The 17,814-nt window shown below is 52.4% G+C and overlaps 1 long non-coding RNA gene across 23 annotated transcripts in view; it reads left to right on the top strand.

Moving 5' to 3' along the window:
• The window catches only part of LOC109443383 (uncharacterized), a 243,067-nt gene that overhangs the window by 161,942 nt on the left and 63,311 nt on the right, over positions 1-17,814 (top strand). For 4 of the 23 annotated variants that reach the window (XR_016021474.1, XR_016021475.1, XR_016021476.1 and 1 more), the window contains exon 4: positions 15,453-17,025. The exons of the other annotated variants lie outside the window; for them this stretch is intronic. This is a non-coding gene — a long non-coding RNA (uncharacterized LOC109443383). The remainder of the gene's footprint in view (positions 1-15,452; positions 17,026-17,814) is intronic. 23 annotated transcript variants of the gene reach the window in all.

Genomic DNA, 17,814 nt, shown 5'->3' with positions numbered 1-17,814 from the left:
CCTTGGCATGATTGGCTATAGGCAGACCTACCCTACCCAGGAATGCACCTTTGAGAACATAGCATCTCCTTGGCTCCAAAAGGCCCCCTCTGCTGGGAAGCTGCATATTTCCTATTCCCAGTCCTCTCCCTACCCCTTTTCGTTACTTTTAATAACTACACAGGGAGTTCCTTTCCCTGCACTAAAGATGATCACCAGTTTTCAGCCCGAGTGTTGACATTTTCTTCGAATCCCCAAGGGCCTTGACACAGGCGCATGAGTCACATTTTAGAAGAGGCCAGAGCTTGGGCTCTAGATTAGAAGAGCCTCAAGTTCACATACAGGGCTGGGCTTTGGACTGTCTGTGTGGCCCTGGGCAAGTTGCTTAACCTCTCTGAGCCTCCTTCAATTTTTTTTTTATCTGCAAAAGGGGTGGGCGTAGCCCCAGCATGGCTGTGCGAGGAAGGCATAGTCCTCTTCTGGTACACACAGTTGGCCCAGAGGAAGCTGCCTTCCTCATGCACCCCCTTTTCTCCCCACTCCCTGCCCCTCCACCTTGGATGGTGAAAGCGCTTGAGGACGTGGGCAGAGAAAATGCAAGGTAATGTGACTAAACCATTTCCCACTGAAAGGCTTCAGAGAAGGTGTTAATGATCTCAGCAGTTTTGCTCCAAGGAGCTGGGGCCACAGCTCCTCTCTTTAGAAGGACCCTGCAGGAGAGGCTTTCCGGTGGCAGGTAGCCCCTTCCGGCGGAGAACCTGGGCTCTGGGGTCAGAATGTCTGCTGATGCATCTGGACGCCACGGCTTACTAGCTCTGGAACTTTAGACCTTCAACTTCTCTGTGCCTGATTTTCCTCATCTGAAAAATGGCAATAAAAATGTCCCCTGCCTCTTAAAATGATTGTGAGGCTGAGATGCAAAAATGTGTGCACAGGTTTAAAAATAATGCTTGCCGCAGGAAGTGTGGAGTACTTCTTAGCTACTGTTCTTACAGAGCCGCCCCTCTGTGTACATATGTGTGAGTGTGTGTGTGTGCGTGCCTGCGTGTGCATGTGCCTTTTATGTGTGTTTGTTTCCCCACTGGGATGTAAGGAAAGTGCTATACGGATTTAGGCACATACGGTCTCTGTAGGGCTTGGAGTGATTTGACAGCTGCTGTCCTTCATTCATCTCCGGGAGAAAGGGTTCTGAAGGATCCGCGTACACTTGAGTTGCCTGGTGGGCGTTTCTTAAAAATATTGACTCCTGAGCCCCAGCCCAGGGCCACTGAATCAGACGTGGGTATCAGCTGGGATCCCTGTTTGGTTTTCTTCTTTCTAGTCTCAGCCCAACAGACAGCAGGGCTGCAGACCCTGTACAGAGATGGTTTACTGCACGCTCTTCTTATCCCCAGTGAAACAAGAATTTTTGGCGGTGGGAAAGAGGAGGGGGAGGGGGTGGACCAATGAATATGGGGTCTTTGCTTGACTTTTATCCTGGATTTATGGAGCTTGGAAACGCAGGGGAGGTGGTATTTATTCCTTTCTGTGGAACTGCTTAATTCAGACCCACTCTCCCAGGTAGGGCTGCTGGTTGATTCCAGCTACTGAATTCATTGCTGTTTGTTCTCGCTCTGTATTGGGTAAAGGAACACATTTGATGACCAGCACCTGTGTCAGTTCTCAGCCTGCAGCGTCCTGGCCGAGGTGGGTCTTTCCCTGCACTAAGACTGTCCATACCCAAGATGCACCGAAATCGTCCCTGGCAGCGCCCAACTCTGGCCCAGGTTCACTTTGTCAGTGTTGCAAGTTTTTGCCATCTCTCTCCTTTGTGTAAGGGCAGCGACACTGGGCTTGGCACAGCCCAATCAGCCTGAGTGCAAATCCTGCCTGGGACATTTAGCTTGGTAACTTTATGTAAGTTACAGAATTATATGTACCCTCTCTTTTCCCTCCACAAAATGCTGTGGTGAGATGATTACCTGAATGGTCCCAACTCTTCCCGTGTTCCCCGTGTCTCTGACGCTGGACAAGATGATGTGACATGCTCTGGCCAGTGGGGTGCTAATGGGCACATTGCAAGCAGAGCTTTGCAAAAGCAATTCCGTTTGTACTGTGAGAGCTATGCCATCACCAAGAGAAGGACCTTTCCGACCTAGCCTTCTGGTTCCAGGACATGGATGAGAAACACGTAGAATGTAACCACATAACCAAGGTGCTCTAATGCTCCTTGTTGAGACCAGCCTAGACCAGCTGCCAATCAACCACCTCCCAGCCCCTGAGGGAACCCAGCCAAGGTCATCTGAGCTGTCTGTCTGACCCCCAGATGCACGGATACTTAGTTCTTATGCTGTTGAGGTTTTGTTGTTATGCAGCATTTGGGGGGCGGGGGGATAGATACAATGGGAATATCGACAACTATGTGAGGACTTGGATTCTACAAGGGCAGTGGTTGCCTCGTACTCCCATGACTTGCCTGATATATATATCAGATCCTTGTTAAATGATTGGATCAATTAGGTAATCCCTCTGTGAATGGTTCAGCATATTGCCGCCTGGTTCCTCTGTTCAGAACTTTTGGCTGGATCTCTGCCATTCTCTATTCCCTGGGTTTTCTATCGGAGCAGAGGTGCTGCTTGGTGGACATGCATAGCGTGAGTGAGGCAGTGAATAGTGAATGAGGAGGGAGAAAGAGTGAGTGTGTGTGTGTGTGTGTGTGTGTGTGTGTGTGTGTGTGTGTGTGGTGGGGGAGTGGAGAAGCTAAGTTTTATGTAAGTAGCTAAGTTTTATGTAAGAAGCTGAACAGTAAGTCTGTTGACCCACTGAATACTTTGGGGATGAAGCCCCAAGGAAGCCTGGTATATCCCTCAGGCGGAAACGATTTCACACAGATACCCATGACCATGGGTGAGCTACAGAAACAGCAGCCCCCATATTTGGGGGCACATGCTCTTCAATAGGCCCTTTTGGGCCATTCGCATTGGATTCCCACTGTAAGACTTTACAGGGAGAAACGGCCCTTTCCATCATAAAGATGAAGAAACTCAGCGGCATCGGATGAATTACCAGGGGCACACAGCTACCAGGGCAGGGGCACAGCTGTTATGTCCAGGGCTGCTGCCTGACAGCAAATCCAGCTTCTTTTAAACGCCATCACACTCTGCAGGGACTTGAGCAGGCAGCCAGGCAAAGCCGGTTCGTTGTTGAAATTCCACCAGAAGGGATGTGGCTTGCCCAAGGTTATACCTTGTGACCAGGTTACCTGACACCCCTTCCAGGGCCCTTGTGTGTCAGGTTGAGATCTCACGGGTCAGTGGGCATCACTGAAATGCCCTGGTAAGTTTCCTGTGAAACGTTGTCAGTTTCCTGGTCTCCACATGAGCTCCTTAAATTTCTCAAAATAGAACACTATAGAATACCAGCCTCTGCCGTGGGCCACATCCACCCCACCAAGGAGCTGCGGAGGGAAACCCCCCTTCGGGCACCAACTTGCCCATCCTCCCGCCTGCCAGCTCACACAGTGAGAGCAGGGCCAGTGCCAGGGAGGTTACTGGGCCTCGGCTCAGGCTAGCGCTGGCTGGGCAGGAGGCGGAGGGAGTGGCCGGCAGAAGCGCTGCTTGGCCCGCCGCCCCGGGCACCTGCCGTCCTCGTGTGTTTACTCAGTGGGTCGGGAGAGGAAACAGGATGCTTTCTGTCAGGCCCTGGGCGTTCTGGGCCTCGGGGGCCAGCTGCTGGGCTGGCAGCTTCTCTGAGGAGCTGTCTCTTGCCCTTTCTGTACTTCCCTCACTCAACTACCTGAGAAGCAGGTAATGGCACCTTAGGTAACCCCAGGAGAAGGCAGGAGGCCCAGCCAGTGTGCATGGAACGGTCAATGCCAGGGTGCCCAGGAGCTCCACGCCAGGCACCTTCAACCCTGAAGAGACAGAGTCCCCCTCTGGTGGCACCCCAGGCACCCCCAAATGTCCTGCCTTGCACCATACCCAACCCCCTTTTTCCATAGCAGCAAGTATTTGCTGGAGTTCTGGCGAGACCGTCTGGAGACACACAACTGCCTTTGATGAGACATGAGGAACAATTTAAATTCATCCAGCGTTTCAGTACAGCTCCTTTCCTGTTACAACCATGTGAGAGACGGTTCCGAGGGCATGTAAGAATGGCAGAAACCAGAGGATTTCTGCCTTGATGAGACAGAGTGCTGGAGTAACCGATGTGTGAGAGCTTTATGGTTTGCAAAACACTTTCACATACACTCGCTCACCTCGAGTCTCCCACATCCTGTGAACAGAGCACTATTAATAGACCCATTTTACAGGTGAGATAACTGAGGCCAAGAAGAGCCCGAGTGACTCGCCCAATGCCGGACAGGTAGAATGAGCGTCAAAGCAGAGACTGGAAGCCAGGTCTTCTATCTAAAAATCCAGACTTCTTTCTAGTTCACTCTGGTAGTAGCAGACATTAAGGAATACATGGGTTTCTATCTGGGATTTGTGCTCGAATAAGGTCAGAGTGGCAAGAAAGGAATTAACATTCCCTGAGCTGCTTTTGGTTTAGGATCAGCCATGTGTGGTGTCTCATTTAATCTTCTGAGGCAGGTCTTCCTTGCCCCCATATTACACGGAGGAAGTTGGGGCTCCCAGAGGTGAAATGGCTTTCCCCGAGTTCCATATCAAACGGAGGGCAGAAGGTGGATGGTGGTCTCTCTGCTTCCAGTGCCTCGTCCTTACTCTCCTTATGCCACATTGCCTCCTGTTGAGACCAGGTGTGCCAGGGCAGGCTGGCAGGGTGAGGAGGCTGGCACACCTCCTGGCGGGGGAGGGGTGGAACCCAGAGCAGCAGATGCTCTGCTGGTCCTTTGGAGGGAAAAGCTCAGACGTCAGCCTTGTGCTTCCAGCCTCCCAGCCCCCTCCTGTCCACAGTCACAGATCTGTGGTGGGGAAGGCGTGACCTGGTGGGTTTTCTGCTCCTGTACCCGCACCAACTGAGAAGTCACTTAAGGGGGATGTGACTAGCCCCACCCCACAGAAGGGATGGCAGAGCTTGGAGTGGAATCTGGGACCCCTGGCACTAGGCCCAAGCTCTGAGGGTCCCCTCCTGCCACCTCCTGGCCCCTCCCTTTGCTTTCTTGATCACCTCCAGCTCTCCATGTGTCACCTGCTGTGGCCCTTGTGGCCCTTGATCACAAGCCCCTATATAGCTCCCACTGCCCACCCTGGGTTCCATGTACGTGTGGCTGTCATCTCCAGGAAGCACACGAGGACCTCAGAGTCAGGACAGATGTGACTGTCTTTGTTGCTGCGTGGAAGTTGGGGCTCTGAGGTGATGGATCTGGGTTCCAAGCCTTCCTGTGTGTGACCAAGGGCAAGCTGCGTTGTCACCCAAGTTAAGTGCCTGCCCCCCCTGGTCCCTCCTTGTGTCCTCCTGCAGCAATTACAATGGGTCCCTGTGGTCTAGCACTTACAATAGGCCGGGCTGTCATCCCACATGGCGGTGATTTCCCTGGGACCTGTCAAAATGCAGTTAAAAGAACATTTTGCTGGGGAAAGGAGTCCTACATCATGGGCTTAACCCACCTGCTGATGTGCTGGTGCACTTACCTGCCAGTGACACTTACTGAACACATGCTGTGCCCCAGGCCCTGAGGCTCAGGGGTCAGCTACATGGCCAAGGTCAAAGTCAGTGATTGAATCAGGAAGGGAGAGCAGGCATTTTGTGGGTAGGCCTCACATGAGGGCCCCTAACTCCTGTGCCATGTGACGAGGGTGCTCTGCCTGTCTTCGTCCTGGAGAGACCCTGGGGTCCCACGTACTGGGCCTGAGGAGCTGCCCATAGGCAAGCTGGCCTTGTTGTTCTGCTCACTGTGCCCTCAAGTGTCTGGCTCCTAGTGGGTGATGGTCCACCTTGGATGAGTAGAGAAATGCAGGAATGAGTTGTCTGAAATGCACAGACGCCTAGCTGACTTCTCTGGATTCCTGACAGATACAAGAAGTTGCCCTGCGCAGGCCACCGCCACCTGCCAAGGTACAGTCTTCCCTGGGCCTCAGGTTCCTCACTGTACAGGGGCCACACCTGGGCCTCCTGCTGGCTGCCTCGAGCTGCCTGCACCTTGCGCTGCTCACCGCAGCCCTCCCTCGGTCGCCTCCCCCTTGCCGCCATGGGCTCCCGCCAAACCAGCCCACCATGGCCTCCCTTTGTTCTCCCATCTCAGTTTCTGGCAGCCCAGTGCAGCCCGGTCCCCCAGCTTGCTTCGCACACCCCTTTGAAGCCTTGACAGGCAGCCAACGGAGCTGGCCCAGCACACGGGGCCTGGTGCCAGAGCCTTGGCAGCCACTGCCCGCCTTGCTGGCTCCCTGGGCCTGGCTGTTCCGGGGCCCATGCACACAGGGACAGAAGTGCCTAAATGTTGGCCCCAGCTGGCATGGGCATTCTTCAGGGGCTGGCGGCTGGGCTGTTCCCACAACCCGGAGTCCTTTCTCAGGCCTCCTGCATGCTGTAGCCCTCAGGATAGCGCACAGCCTCTGGTCCCCGCAGAGAATTTTAGCAGGAAAGGCCTGGCTGGGTTCTGAGCTCTCCAAGGAGAGGCAGGAGGGGGTGGCTCCAGATACGTGCTGAGCACCTCCGTCTGCCATCTCTGGCTGTGGGACTTACCGGCTTCGTGCCTCGGTATCTTTCCCCTTCTGTATGTGAGCGGGGAGAACAGACCACCTAGTACACGGCACCTGGTGAGGAGGGATGAAACGCTGCGGGGTAGCACACTGTAAGCGTAGGATAAACACTTGCGGGAGCTCCTTGTCAGTGCATGGCGGTTACCCCTGGAGTTGCCGAGAGCACGGGAGTACCAGGACGGACAGGCGGGTGTGTGTGAGCCCAGCTCAGCGCCATCCCCCATCCCGGCGCGCCTCCGACTGCTGTTACTCCTGTTAAAACTCCGTGTGACACTGAGGGGTCTTTGGTTCTTATTTTGTAATTTTAAAAGAAATACAGGGTCACTGCACAATTTAGGAGATTTGGGTAGGTGAAAGGAAAAACTGAAAACCACTTGTAATCCTGCAACCCAGATACATATAGCCAGGTGTGCACACACAGTGATGGGCTGAATGTTTGTCCCCCACCCCCCAAATTCATAAGTGGAAGCCCAACCCCCAATGTGATGGTATTCAGAGGTGGGACGTTTAGGGGGGTGATTATGGTTAGGTGACATCATGGGGTTGGGGCCCTGATAACGGAAGTAGTGGCCTTGTAAGAAGAGAAAGCTTCTCTCTCTCTCTCTCTCTCTCTCTCTCTCTCTCTCTCTCTCTCTCTCTCCCCCTCCCTCCCTCCCTCCCTCCCTCCCTCCCTCCCTCCCTCCTTGAGAGCAAAGCGGAAAGGCCATGTGACAACACAGGACGGTGGCTGTCCACAAGCCAGATAGTAGACAGTGACCAGGAACCCACCTAGCCAGCACCTTCATCTTGGACTTCCCAGCCTGTAGAACTGTGAGAAAGAAACTCTGCTTAAGCCACTCAGTCTGTGGTATGTTGTTATAGCAGCCCAAGCAGGCTAGGACACACATACACCGGAATAGCCGGTTTATAAGCTATTATGTGTATATAAAATAATTCATTCACACATACACAAACACACATATTCTTGCATATACATGTATTTGAAAAAGTAAAGTATTTGTTATCAGCTACTGCTATTTAGCCTAAGGTGAACTTTTTTCCTTGTTCGGACACTTTCCGACATTTAAAGGCCACAGGGCCCATGGTAATATAAACGTGCCATACCCATTTCACAGACCAGGACGTTAACCCACTGAGAAGCAGCATAGGTCCCCCAAGAGTACCCAGCCGCTTGGGCACAGCTGACACCCGGATGCTTCTCCGTGAAGGTCTCTGTGGTTCCCCGAGGCCGATTTCATAAGAATCTAAATTCTATGAGAACAGGAATAGTGTCTGTGTCGCTGAGCATCATCTCCCCGGCACCTGCCATGTGGTGGGCACTCTGCTAATAGTTACTGAGTGAATGAACGAAGCTCATTTGTTCATCGATCCCATTTCTTCTTGCTCAGACCTCATTCTAGCACTCAGTGTGTCTTTCTGCGTGGCTGCCCTCTCTAGCTTGTGTACTCCTCAGGTCAGAAACGTGTCAGATGAACTGTGAGCCCCCCGGCCCAAGGCCAAGGCCTGGCCACGGCAGGTGGTTGGTAAATGAATACTGAATCCTGGAAGCAGGGGAATGGATTCGAGGCCGTGCCCTCCCCACAAAGCTTTCCTGAACTCCTTCATCACAGGCAGAGGTTAAGTTCCCTGGACCCACTGAGTTGCCAGCCATCTGCCTGCCATCGTCAGTCCAGGAGCAATGTGGAGGGGGGGCCCCTGCCTGGCATACCTGGGGTTGGCACACTTGGGCTGCTCTGCAGCAGACCTCACGGCTGAGGGTTAAGTAACGAGGCCAGGTACCTCCCTTTTGTCAATCTCCCGGGCTGCGTGGCGGGTGGCTGGTAGCTGGTGTGGGAGGGCCCCTTGGCACTCTTGCTCCTTTGTCTCTGCTGCCAGCGGGGCTGCTGATGCCCACAGGGGCTGCCTGCCCAGCCGAGTGTATTGTGGAACACAAAGGCTGCACAAATAAAAGGAAAACGACCCAGGAACTGCCAGGGAGCTTATCGCCCTGTTTCCTGGTTGTGGGGGTGGGTGTGGGAAGGCTTCGGGGAGTATTCTGGGCCTCGTGACGGCCTGCACGTTGCATGGTTCCTGGTGTCGTGGGCTCAGCATTGGCCTCAAAGCAGCCAAGTCCCTTCACCTCCCCGAGCCACAGCTTTCTCATGTATGAAAGGGTTCTTAGAGCCCTTGTGGGGATTAGATGAATTGAGATACTTAAAGTCCCTACTGTGTGGCTGTCTAATAACAGTAACAACGCAGCAGTCGTTACAGCGTCCGCTAATACATCCTGAGCCTTTATTCTGTGCAAATGCTGTTTTAATTGCTTTGTATGTATTAACTCATTTAATCTTCAGAATGACACTCTGAGGTAGGTAGTACTATTGTCTCCGCTTTATAGATTAAAAAAACCCTGAAGCTCAGAGATGTAAAGTAACTTTTCCTAGGTGATACAGCTCATAAGAAGCCACTCGGAGATTCCCACCCGGCACTCTGGTTGTGGAGCGTGTGTGGATGACCGTCTTGCTGCACATTTCTTCCCCCTACTCTTCCGTATTACGTGTCCCTACTGATGGTGACAGTGGTGACATCCGTGATGACCATGGCAGTGGTGGGGACGGGGATGGAGGAGGAGGGAGGTGCCTTCATTTTGTATAGCGACCTGCTCGTTGCTGGCATTTCAAACCCGTTTTCATACTTGATCCTCAGCACGCGGGGGAAAAGAATGGTTTTGAGATCCGCAGAAGCTAAGAGGGGGCTGAAGACCCGTGCAGCCACGCGTCTGGAGCTGGGAGGAACAGATGGGGGTGGGGGCTGTCCTGGCCCACACGGCCAGACCTGTGGCTCAATACTCTGATTGCAAAGGTGGGCACAGGGCTGCTGCAGCCTCTGCTTCACACATGCTTGGGGCCCAGCAAGGAGGGAGATCTGGGGCTATGGCAGGGGGAGAGTTGTGAAGTCACCCCCACCCCTGCTGCCTCCTTGGATGTGGTCCCCTTTCCACAGGACAGTCGACTGGGCTCTGCGGTCAATCCACTGGTGACCTCAGACCGTCCAGTGAGGTTGGTGGGTCATAGCTCCCATTCTTTGAGTGTGGACACTTCTTTATCTCAGTCGATCTCTGCAGTGGCCCTAGGAGCTGCATATTGTTATTATGAAGCTTGTTTGGATATTCATATTGTTATTACTGTCAACGTACAGATTGTATCACAGCTTTATTGCCCTTGTGATGCTGAGTAACATACAACAGCATCTCAGTGGCTTTCGGTAATAATTGTTTATTGTTTGCGCATGTGGGGTGATTGGCCAAGGAGCCCTGCTGATTTTGGCTGCACTCTACCCCCAGCCCCCCCCACCGCCACCCCCCATGTCTGGGGCTTGGCTGCCGTTGGCTGGTCTAGTTGATCTGGGGTTGCTGGGGTTTCTGGGCTCTGCTCTGTATGTCTTTCATCTCCTGGGACCAGCGGACTAGCCAAGGAATGTCCTTCTCATGGCGAGGGCAGAGGGCAGGGGCCAGACCACACCCACCAAGCAAGGCCTGTTAGGCTTCTCCTTGCCTCTCATTTGCTAGCACCCCGTTAGTCAAAGCAGGTGACCTGGCCGATCCCAGTGTCAGAGAGGGAGGGCACAGCGAAAGGTACATGGCAGAGAGCGAGGATGCAGCCAGGGGTGAAGAATTGGGACCCTTTTGCAAGTGGTCACAGATGATGTCATCTCGGGTGTCCCTCAGCGTTCCCTGAGCTCTGCTGTCATCCTTACCTAAAAATAATCGCAATGTGACAAAGAGGTAGGAGATGAACAGGCAGTGAGCATTGACTGAATGTGGGCACTTCACTTAAGGAGTCAGGACAATGCTTCCTGAGGCTCCGTGGGGCCAGGGTACGTCCCCAAGGTTGCCCAGCAGAGAAGTGGCCCAGCCAGCATCGGAATGTCACCTGCCTATTTCTGTGTGCATGTGTGTGTGGGAAAAAGTCCAAACCCGCACCTCGTCCGACGGAGGACGCTTACAGCCAGTTCTCCCACATAGGGTTTCTTAGGGGCTGGAGGCTGGGAGGGGAAGAAACAATAGGACAGAAAGGCAATCAATCACCTCTTCTTCCAAGGGGCAGGCAGAACCATTGGTTTCCTACAAGCTTCCTCTGGGCCGTCATCCCAGAGCCTTGCACATAGTGGGAGGACCCCTCTTGTAAACCTGGGAGCCTTCAGAAAAGGAGCTTCCGAAATGTCAGTGTCATGGAGAAATGAAGCCCTTCCTCCATCAATTAGCCGCCGCTCACAGGGCTTGCCAGTGAAGAGAACTTCCCAGCCTTGAGGATAAAATCTACGTCAGGGCTCTCATTTTGAAAATGGCCTCCAAGGAAGTAGCAAATCCTTGTTGTGTGGTTGGAGCTGTCTCTTGCGCCTCCTCACCCATGGCAGAGCCCCAAGAAGCAGAAATGCCAAGTTCAGACTTTGACCTCTATCTCGGAGGCTGTTCCCTAAGGAGCACTGATCTCCGCTCACTTGCCTTGGGCCCCTCTCCACACTTTCTTGTGCTTTCCCAGGCCCGGAAGACACGTCTGAGGGGGACTGCTTCATGGCCGTGGCCAGATTTGGAAGGCTGGGCCTCCATCTGCTTGGCCAGCTGCCTCCCCACCCCTGCTGAGCTGTGAGCTTAAAGGAAGGGTCACCTGCACCTCTTTTGGCCCTGACCTTTGGCCTAGTAAAAGCAGAATGCAGAGCCTTGAATGAGGGTGATAGAAACAAGAGGTTCTTCTCTTCTTCCTCCTCTTTTTCCTCGTCTTCTCTGCAGGTTTATTCTGTGCCCGACGTCAACACAGCTATTGATTTGTCTTCCCAGTGAACCAAAGGTTTATAAAGAGCATGCCCTTCCTTGTAAGGACTAGTTTTCCATTCCTCCTGGAGGACTCCTGTTCACCCTTCTGTACCTGGCTACAGAGACCCTTTTCCATTAAACTTTCTTCGTCCCCCTCGCTCCCCAGCTGGAGTTGCTGCCTGTCCGCTCAGGACCACTCAGGGCTGTGAGAGCCCAACCGTGCTGCGGAGGGCAGGGACGGCAGCTCCTTTATTCATCTTCGTGTCCCCAGTGCTTACCACACAGGAGTAGACCTGTGTGTGTGGCGTGGATACACACATCTGTAAGTGCGGATACCCTCAGTTCAGCAGAGCGCTTGCATTTCAGATTGCTCGTGTCTGGCTTGGAAGCTGGAATGCCTGCCTGTAGCACCCAACACCATCTCCAAACAAAGCCTGTGGCTCTGGCACACAATTTGACCCTCACGCTTGGCAAATTTGTGTCCAAGTGGAAAGAGTCCAGCCTTAGCGTTTGATAAGCTCAGGTTTGTGTCCTTGCTCTGCCTTTTCCCCGCTGGTGACTTTGAGCAAGTTACTACTGCTTCCTTCCTCAGTTTCCTCACCTGTAAACCGAACATAGAAATGTTTACTTTGCCTTTGTTGGAAAGAGTAGAGGTGATGTTTGCAAAGCCCTGGTGTGAGCACTTGCTATTATTATTATTATTATTATTATTATTATTATTTTAATATATATAATTTTAAAAATTTTATTGGGGAATGTTGGGGAACAGTGTGTTTCTCCAGGGCCCATCAGCTCCACGTTGCTGTCCCTCAATCTAGTTGTGGAGGGTGCAGCTCAGCTCCAAGTCCAGTCGCTATTTTCAATCGTTAGTTGCAGGGGATGCAGCCCACCCTGCCATGCGGGAATTGAACCGGCAACTTGCTGTTGAGAGTTCGCGCTCTAACCAACTGAGCCTTCCGGCTGCCCCAGCACTTGCTATTATTGAGATGATCTTTTCTCTGAAAAGGCACAGTTCTTACTGTCTCTTGTGGGGAGCTGGGGGGCAGCGGTAGGGACACAGTTATTTGGAGGCTTCCCTGGCTTTGTTTACTCTCTTGCAGGAAAGTACCTTTGTCAGACACAGCAGGACACCTGCCTGCTGCTCCAGCCCTGCCTGGAGTCCCAGGAAATCAGCAGGACAGGAGCCACCTGCTGCTTGCTGGCCTGCTGTTTAGACAGCAGTCGCTGTGGGAACACCCAGGGGCAGGAGAGCAAACACATTGCACGCGGGACTTGCATCCTTCAGCCAATGAGGTGCCGGCACCTTGCGATTTCTAAGTGTTCCCAGGAGCAGTGTTCCATCGGCTGTTGAGCTTCCTCCGCCCTCACACTTGGGGGCTCAGGGATGATGGAGGACCCTTTAGGGTTCTGTTCCCACCCTGGACCCCTTCCCTGCTTTCCGTCCTTCTGCGTTTACTGGGCACTCGCTTAGCATGGCGGGCACGATGCTAAGTGCTGGGGACTGGATGATGAGTGACACATGGTGCAGGAGACAGACAAGACAACCTGTGTGGATGGCTTGATAATAGCCCCCCATCCGAATCCCTGGAACCTGTCATTGTCACCTTCCATTGCAGAAATGATTAAGGATCGTGAGAAGGGGAGACTATCCTGGATTCTCCATGTCAACCCAACCTCATCACCAGAGTCTTTATAAGAGGGAGGCAGAGGGGGAGCTTTGACCACACAAGAGGAGAAGGCCATGTGACCACAGAAGCAAGGACTGAAGTGACGTAGCCAGGAGCCAAGGGGTGCCCGCAGCCTCTTGAAGTGGAAGAGGCAAGGGGTATATTTTCCCTTGGAGCCTCCAAAAGGAACCAGTCCTGCCCCCACCTTGATTTTAGCACCTTAGACTTTTGTTCTGACCTTCAGCTCTGTAAGAGAGTAAGTCTGTTGTTCTTAGACGTGACGCGCACTGTAGTTTGTTATGGCAGCAACAGGAAACTAAGACGCAGTATCACTGATGAGTGTTGATACTGCTCTTCTGCAGTGACCAAGGAGGCTTGGAGCCCCGATGCAATGGGTGTGTTAGCATCGGTGCAAACACAGCCTCGCGAGTGTGTGTGTGTGTTTTCACTCCGTTACCTCATTTTTCAGTTTTATCCTAAGGGGATAATTAAAGGAAGGGAAAAAAAATTTTTTTGTGTGTGAAAATGTCCATTAAATCATGTTTTGTTTTGTTTTTTCTTACGTTTGAGTATGGAAAATTTCAAACACCTGGCAAAGCAGAGAGACTTGTATAATGAACTCCCATATACCCATTGCCCGGTTTTAACAGATAAACATTTGCTTTATTTACCTCATCTTGTCTTTTCCAAAATATTTTCAAATTAATTATAGACATCGTAACACTTCACCTCCAAATATACCCGGGTAACTTTAGCTATGATAATACAAAGTTGAAACCAAACTGAACTAGACAATGATTAAATAAATGTGCTTCTCTACCTGGAGCAATATTGCGAGACGCTTAAAATGATCATTTTGAAGTGCACTTCACCAGCTGTTTTTAAACTATGATTTTTTTCCCTTTACACAGCTTCCCATAGTTTCTAATAATGTAATTGCCTGATTATTTAGTTAATGTCCGTTTCCCCTACTTGTTTGGGGTGGGGGGAGGCAGTGTTCGCTTTGCTGTTTTGTGTTGACTGCCCAGCACGGGGCCTGGCCTACAGTAGGCGCAAAATAAGGTTGGGTGATTAAATGCCAGATGAGCATTTTTTAGGTCCTTGAAAACACATAGTGATGCAAGCAAAGCACGTCCTCTCGCGTGAGCACAGTGTGAAGACGCGTGTGCTCACAGACGACTTCTGGAAGGCGGCGCTGGGAGTGACAAGCTTTCATGCTAGTGTGATGGGAATATGGGTGAGCTTTGTTGTTCCTGCTTTATTTCCTCTGTGTGGTGGTCACGCACTTGTCACAGCACATCGTGGAGGCAGCTGCCATCGTGCGTCCTGCTTGTCTGGTGCAATCCAGGAGCACAGGCACCTGGACCCTGGAGCGGGGACACTTGGTAGTGAAGCCATCCCTCTCCTTGACTTGTCGTGGGACCCTGAGCAATCTCTGAACTTCTCAGAGCTTCGTCCTTGAATTTGACAATGTGATCATGGGACCTGCCCCTCTGCATTTCTGTCACTCAGTGAAATTATGAATGGATCGTGGATGGGAGCACACACTGCGAAATGTTCCAGAGCTGCTGCTCCCCTCCTGCTCCAACTTGACACCTGACCCCTGGTACTCAGAGGAACCCTGCAGCCCTCCGATGCCCTCTGGCTGGAGAGTGAATGAGCAGGTCCACGGAGACACACAGCGAAGTCAGGGTTTTCCTAGGTGACATCTGAAAGTCCTTGCTGATGGTAAATGGCTAATTAACAGTGATGGCTAATTAACTTAGAGTACTTCCTCTGTGCTCACCCGTCTTACTCCCTGATTGGTCCATCAGTCATCCAGTGGTATTTCGTGAACGCTTCCCACACACAGGGTGTATATTCACCGCCCTCAGCAGTTGCCAGCCCCACCCACACTCTCGATTTTTAAGTGGCACCAGAGTCCGTGGATATCTGGTCCTTAGGGTCGTGAAGGAGGACACAGGTGGTCCAGCCAGGGGATGAGAGGCAGCCTCATTTCTTTATAAGAAGAGCTTTTAGTGGAGGGATCTTGGCTGACCTCCCCTCACCTTTCTTCTGAAAGATCCTGTTGTTAGAGCCTGTGTGCTTCTCTGGGCTGCGATAATAAAGTACCACAAACAGTGTGGCCCACATGACAGAAATTCATTCTCTCTCAGTTCTGGAGGCCCCTAGTGCAAAGATCAAGGTGTGGGCAGGCTGTGCTCCCTCTGAAGCCTCCAGGGCAGGATGTGTCCTTGCCTCTTCCTAGTTCTGGTGTCACCAGTTGTCCTCGGGGTCCTTGGCTTGTGTCCGCATCACTCCAGCCTCTGCCTCTGTCCTCACATGGCCTTCCTCAGTGTGTGTCTGAGTGTCTGCACCTCTCTCTCCTTACAGGACACGCGTCCCTGGATTAGGGCCCGCCTAACCCAGTATGACCTCACCGTAACCTGATGACATCTGCAAAGACCCTATTTCAAATAAGATCCCATTCACAACTACTTGGGGTTACGATTTCAACACATCTTTTTGGGGGACACATTTCAACCCATATAGCCCAATGCAAAAATAATCCCTCCAGCTTCTCCTGACCAGCAGCGTGATTTGCCCGAGGGCCTCTGCTTGGCGGGTACAGACGAATGACTTATTTTTCCGGTGGGTCCTGGACTGGGCCCATCCCGTTCATTACCCATTTTGATTCTACATCAGCCCTGACGCGCATTCATTCAGGCAAGCAAAACCAAACTTCCTGGGCGCCTGCTCTGAGCCCAGGCCTGTGCCGGACTCCGGAATACAAGAAGGCCGCTGTAACCCTGGCCCTCAGGGATTTCAAAGTCCACTGCAGTGAAGAAGCTGGCATATGGGAACAAACAGCTTCAATCATTACCACTTCAGATCACAAACTGGAATGTTGAGAAAGAGACCACTCGGCTGAGCTTCTCGCCAGAGATGGCATTTTGCAGAACCTCCTGAGCAGCAAGGGGCAAGGAAGACAGGATCCTCCTTCCAGCAGAAGCCTTGAGAGGGAAGACGTGTGACGCTGTCGGGGAGCAGAAGGAAGGTAGCACATGCAGAGAGCAAGGCAGGCCCAGATCACAGAAAGGGGTTCATGTCTTATCGTGGTGACTACCAGGTGTTAACATGAGACTTTACAGCTAAATCAATATTGAGCCCCTTCTCTCTGGATAGCTCTCAGTTGTGGGGGGCCATCCTGTAGGTTTCTCAGCAGCATCCCTGGCTTCTGCACCCCAGATGCCTTTCGCGACCCCTCCCCAGTCAGGAAGCTCAAAGTGCCTCCAGACATGGCCACATGTCCCCTGGGAGGCAGATGGAAAATCACCGTCCATTAAGAACCACCGGTTGAGACGAGCAATTCCTGATATTCAACTCCAGAAATCGCTTTTATTGGTTGTCCCTCCTTGAGACGGAGTTTTTCAACTGAACAAACTTCATTTGTTAAGTGTTCAGTGCCCTGCTTTCTTACTTAAAAGTATCCGCCAGTTGGGGTTTCTGATCTGGGTCACCAGGCAGAGTTGACATCATTCTGGCCTGTGTCAAACAAAAAAGCTTCATATGTTAGGGGCCGTCTGTGGCCTTATTGTACAGGAAGGTACCGTTTCTGATAGACTTTTAGACGGATTGAAAAATAGCCTGAAGACGCCCTGTGAGGAGACCTGAGATCCAGTTGGAATCACTGGTATAAATTTCCGTTTTGCTGTCGGAAGTCAAGCGTTTGGATCACGTGTCCTCGGAAGGTTCCTCGGAGTTCCAGATCTCTCCAGCAGTCTCCATCCGTCGTCTCCCCGTTCAGCCCTGAGCAGGATTATTATTCAGTGCGTATTTATTTAGCACTTGCCACATGCCTTGTGCTTCCCTGGGCACGGCCACTGCAGTACCGGGGACATAGCCAAGTGGAGCACGCAGTTGACAGCAGGAGGCTAAGAAAGAAAGCATCTCATTTCCGGTGGTGGTGAGTGCTGAGAGAGGTGTGGCCCTTAGCGCGCTGGGGGTGGGGTGGTCTCTGGAATTACAGGACCCTGGGAATGCCAGGTGCCCCTCCAGCTCAGCCCTCGCTTGGCTCCCTTCAGCATAATTCCATGTGTTAGTTGACAGGGCCCAGTCCCCCTTCATTGGGCCGCAACTGCTTTATGGCTTGGAAGAACAAGTAGCAGGCTTTGCCCTGCTAATGGAGAGGCGTTTCTGAGAAGTGATGAGGGCCCATCTCACAGGTCCGGGGAGAGGGGTTCTTGCTGGGACCTTGAACTTGAATCCGGCCTGATTGATGAAGCTCCCTATGACAATGTTCTGAGGGAGGAAAGATGGCAGTTCCTCTCTCCCTCCCCCAAAAGTCTTCAGCCAAGGCCTCAGCACACCCAAGGGCCCCTGCAGTGAATTTGAGCCTTTGTGCGCAGGTCCTCTCGGGGAGGAGAAGGGACACAGGTGAGCGGGGAGCAGGAAGCAGCTCACCTTGGCATTGGGTGTCCGCCCCTCCTCTTGGCCACTGGAGGCTTTCTTCCTCCAGGCCACAGTCAAACACTGTGTCTCCTTTCTGTCTTTGTGCCCTGGGTGTGTGAAATGGTAGCCGCTTGGCAGCGAGCTCCAGGAGCTGGTCGTGTACCTGCACACGTTCTCCCCTGGCCTCCTTTCCCGTTTCCTCTCTCCTCCCCCTCTCCTCACCTGGCGGCCAACTAATTCTCCTCCTTTTAAAATACAGTCTGGAGAACAATCCAACCAGCTGTCTTAGGGATTTTTTTTCAAA

This window comes from Rhinolophus sinicus, chromosome 6 (genome assembly GCF_057876585.1).
Source record: "Rhinolophus sinicus isolate RSI-liver-muscle chromosome 6, RSI-T2T, whole genome shotgun sequence".
In the NCBI taxonomy this organism is placed as follows: Eukaryota; Metazoa; Chordata; class Mammalia; order Chiroptera; family Rhinolophidae; genus Rhinolophus; species Rhinolophus sinicus.
This window is presented reverse-complemented; position numbering and strand designations above follow the sequence as displayed.